A 5,395-nucleotide genomic window follows, 5' to 3' on the forward strand; every position below is an offset into this window, starting at 1 on the left:
AAGAGTTATGCAGACAAGAGAAGAAGAGATCTTGATTTTGCCGTAGGTGATCACGTCTTCGTGAAGATAGCTCCCACGAAGGGTGTTATGAGGTTTGGGAAGAGAGGCAAGCTCAGTCCAAGATTTATTGGGTCGTTTGAGATTCTTGACAGAGTTGGGACACTAGCTTATCTTGTAGCACTATCGTCGAATCTGACCGGTGTACACAATGTGTTCCATGTTTCGATGTTGAGGAAGTATCTAGCAAATCCTTCGCATGTTTTGAGTTTTGAGCCGTTGCAGTTGGCTCCAGATCTGTCATATGAGGAAAAACCTCTACAAATCCTAGACCGAGAGGAACGGAGACTTCGGAACAAAGTAACCAAACTGGTCAAAGTCCGGTGGCTGAATCAATCAGTGGAGGAGGCCACTTGGGAGACCAAGGCAGATATGAGAATTCGCTACCCGGATTTTTTTGGTAAGACTTAATTTCGAGAACGAAATTTATTTAAGTGGGGGAGGAACTGTAGAGCCCAAAATCAGTACACTTAAAACCAATGCATTTAGTTAACTGTTAAATTATTTAATCAAGTTTAAAATGATTTTTTGATGCATGATTTATGAAATTACATTATTTTAAATTATTTATGTTTATGTGATGCATGTTAAATGTTTTCTTGAGTTTCATGTTTCAGACGATTATTCGATGCGGGATCGAGGAAAAGGGACGGCGACGATTTTTGGCAATTTTAAAATGTGGTATTTTATTTTAAGTTAGAAAGGGGCATTTTAAATGAATTATTTAGTTTTTAGCATTTTAAATCCAAAACTTATTTAGTTAGTGATTTAGGCATTTAAAACCTTTAAAATTTATCAATGTTGTGTTTTAAATTTCAATTTGGGATTTGTTAGTAAAGTATAGGTGGGTTAGTATTTTATTAATATGTTAATTATTTAATTAAGCAATTTATTCCCCCTAATTAACCCAAACACACGCGCACACACACACTCACACACACAATTACACGACACACAACACACACACACATTTTCATTTCTTATTCAGAATTTTTTTAGAGCAAAAACCTAGGGTTACTAGTGCAAGAGCAGCCGCCCCTCCTCTAAATATTTTCCAGCAAGTTTTCGTGATTTTTATTGCAAGAAATCGTGCCACATTCGTCCCGGATCAAACCTCGCATCTTTCCCGCTCCGGTTTCGTTGTTTCGGTAACTTTAAATATCAAAAAGCATGTATAATCTTTTTTTTCGGCATAGATCTTGTTATATTATATGTTCTTGTGTTTATTATGTGTAAAAATCCATATATGTTGTAAAAAGTTTGAGCAAAAACTTATCGGATCGGTTTTGAAACTTTTGTAGATCTGAAAACTCGAAATTTGCTGTCATTTTAAATACTGCAACTTTTCGCTCGATTTTCTGGAAAACCTTTCAACATTTAAAACGTAGAACTTTTTGATACCTTCGATTTGACAGTAAATTCGTAAATTTTGGACAATAAACGAGAGAGTTATGATTGTTTTTGCGGGACTGCTCAAACTGTGATTTTATGAAAATGTGTTCTTGACATGTTTTTGAGTTTCTTGTGTTTCAGGCTTCGTTGGAAAATCGCCGAGTGTTCCTTGCTGTGTTTAGGAGTGTCCAATGGGGTGATCATGTGAATTTTGGGGTGTTATCTCGGGTTGGTGAGGTTGTGCATGCATTAGAAGTCATAGGTAACTCTTGTGCAGAATTTTTGGTTGATTTGCGCAGAACTAGCGCCGCAGCGCCGCACTGTGAGTGCCGCAGTGATGCCAGTACGTACCCAGAAGCGCATCTGCAGTGCTGCTGGTACGCACAGGCAGCGGTGCAAAGCAGCGCCAAGGCGCAAGTCTGGCGCTGCTTCAGACGAATTTTAGGCTTCGAATTTAGGTGCTCTTGCTTCCTTTGGGTGATATTAAGTCGTTATGTCCTAGTATACTAAAATTTAATTTAGATGTTATGAAATTTGATTGGGGAACGTTGAACTATGTTTTAAGCAAGGTATGCACCTTCTATTGTTTGTGGAAATTCATACTTCTTGACAATATTTGTTTCGGATTCGAGTCGGGGGTTAACATGCAGTTTATCACGGTCAAGTCCCGAGCATTTCCAGAAGGTCATAAGTTAGTAAGTCAATGGGTGATGCATTCGATAGGCATGATTAAATTGTGGAAGTTAAGGTTCATGGTAGCGCGTTAGCATGCGTAGCAAGGACTCGAGCGAGATCCAAGGAATCCCTCAACGACATGTAAGTATGTTCGACGTGCAAAAAGAAAATATTTTTAAGTTTTTGAGATATGCTAAGTGTCTTGTGACCAAATTATGAATGGGTTTGGAAGTCGGTGAATATGGCCGAGGACCTCTCCACCCCGGTAAAACATGACCGGGTTTAGATCAAGATTTGAAAGCGGTTAAGCATGACCAGGGACCAATCCACCCTTTAAAGCATGAACGAGGATCTCATGTACGTGGTAGTGGACTTTCCCTACCAGCCCAGTACTGTGGTTTAGTTTGATCAGGAACTTTTATGTATAGGTCACTTGCTTTGAAACATATCTCTACACAAAATGATGAAGTTTATGTATGTTCAAGTATGTATGAAGCAAGCATGTTTATGAAAAGTTTTATGATGATGGCACGTCTACATTTATGCTACTACGTTCAAGTTTCAAGTATGTTTATGCTATGACGTTCAAGTTCCAAGTATGTACGCTCTATTTTAAAGATGCTTGTGGTTTTATTACGTATTACTTGTTATTTCCAGTTTATACATGTTGAGTCTTTAGATCACTATACTTGATCGATGCAGGTGATGATGACTATGAGGAGACGAGGGGTGGGGACCAATAAGCCGACTCGGACTGAGCAGGAGGCTAAACCCGAGGACCGTCCATGTTTTAAAATTTTATGCATGACGATTTTATTACTCTGATTTTCATGAAGTGGTTTATGATGTTTAAATGATTATTACTTTTGGCAAACTTGGTTTTGGTTGTTTTTATTGCAAATTTTTTTAGACGAGCAAGTTTTTTTAATGCAAATTTGAAAGTTTATTTTGTTCTTCAGAAAATTTTAATTTTTCCGCAAATTTCAGGTAGTTTAAAAGTACGGTACGTTACACTTGGTGAAGGATCACATTGCCTCTATAAATACAAGATCAAGATCATCAACAACTGCGAAAAAAAGAGTGTGTGAAGAAAGGGTGTGGAAAAACCAGTGTACATATCAGCTTACAAGAAGCAACCATCCCAGATTTGAGGGAGCACTTCAACATGTTATCAGCTTAGATTAAAAGCACAATTCTCTTAGTTTGTGAGAACACTTTTGTATTGTATTCATAGATCAGTTCTCACACACGCACACACAAAATCACTCACATACATACAGAGAAAAGAGCGTATTGAAAAGCTGAGTGAGTCTTCACACAAAGACAATAAAATTGTGTATGTAGTCTTTGACATATAGACGTTCAACGAGTATTGGCTGGAAAGGTGTTGCCTTCAGTCTAGACTAGGAGTTCAGTTAGGTAGTAGCGTAAGTCCTAAGCTGAGTGGGTTTGTACAAGGTGATATAAATCAAAGTCTTCTAGTGGATTCAGGGGCGGAACCAGGATTCAAAATTACCTGGGGATGGTTCCGTCCCATGCTGTATTTAATAAAATAAATAATTACCTAAAAAATTTAAAATAAAAAATATGTAAACATTGACTTCATGAAAACATAAAACAAGAGTTTTTAATATTTAATATCTTCAAAAACATGGAGCTAAAACACTACTGAAGTTGTGCTCTTCGATTCTTCTTAAAATAAAACTCATTAATTATTAAATTGTTATCAATTTTTTCAACCAATGTGTATGTCCTTTATTTTCTTCATTTAACACAAGCTACAAAACACATAAAAAAATTAATAGTGTGTCATTAATTGCTGTCAAATAGATTAAAAACTGAAACAATTGGAATTTATACAATAAACATAATGTGTGAATATCAAATTGAAATCTTATTTTGGTTTAAATGATTTAAAAATTGTTCATATATTTAATTAATTCCAAGGAGAAAATATAATGCATAAATATGCATTAAGCTTTAATATTATATATTGTAATTTTATGAGTAGATTTTTTTTTTTGAACCTAAATCGACTATTCTGGAATATTTTTTCTATCTAATTGTGCATTAGCCTTTTATTTTCTATATTCTAATCATAAAAATATAATGAATGGAAATTTTGAGGAAATTGATGTTTTTGGAAAATCAAAATCAATCTCTTACTGAATAATCTATGGATTCGTTTTCCCCGACTCAGACTCTTATTTAATAATATAGTGTGTGTGTATTTTTGTAGTTTCAAATATATTTGAGAGATTGTTTTAAATTTTTAATATATTCAACCATGAAAATTTTAGCTTTGTATTTTTTGTTGAATCAATTGTGGTCTCGTAACTATATTTTGACGATCAATTAGTTTTGTAGTTTTTGTTAAATTAACAATACGATAGAATTACAACAGGAAAGATATCATTATATATTACATACATAAGTATGAGGATAATGACAATTAAGATTCATAATTACATGAAATTTGTGGTTGAGCTTTATATATGCCTATGTCGAAGGTTGTACTTGACCACTACCAAAAATAAAGGACATGCACATTGATTGAAAACATTAGGTGGGGCTGGAGCCCAACCCAGCCCCATATGTAGCTCCGCCCATGAGTGGATCCTACCCGAGGTGGTAGACGGGGTGACGTAGAAGCAGTTGAAGTCTTCGAACATCTGTAAACATATCTTGTGTATTTAACTGTTTAAGTCATGTTTTTTAAACTGATTAGATAAGTTCGATCTGATATCAGTTCAATTCTTACCATAATTGAACTGATACAAGCAAGAACTGATCTCCCTTATTTCAGTTAATCAGTTTACACAAGCTAAAACCTCTAAGCTAATCAGTTTTTATTAACGAAAGATTATTTCAAGTTTTTTTTGCTTGGCTTAAAACCAAACTCGATTAATTCATTGTTGTTTACATTCTTAGAACACGTGATGCAAACGTGGTTGGTCAAGCACCAAAGAAGGCATGGGAGTCGTTGGAGTTGCCCGAAGGACCTATAACGAGGGGACGTAGCAAGAAGTTTAAAGAAACACTTCAAGGATTCATGGTGAGCTACCAAGGAATTCCTACAAATTGGGTGTCTAAATTAGAGGAGCTTGAGGAACATGGATACAATGATGGAAGTGTTTGGAATGTAATTCAAGTGCTATATGACCATGAGGACAGCATCACGCGCGCACCGCGCGCGCGCGCAGGCGCGCCTGAACCAGGCGCGACCGTACGCACCATCGCGCGTGAATCGGCGCTGCCGCGCGCCCCGGGT

This window comes from Primulina tabacum, chromosome 10 (genome assembly GCF_025594145.1).
Source record: "Primulina tabacum isolate GXHZ01 chromosome 10, ASM2559414v2, whole genome shotgun sequence".
Lineage (NCBI taxonomy): Eukaryota > Viridiplantae > Streptophyta > Magnoliopsida > Lamiales > Gesneriaceae > Primulina > Primulina tabacum.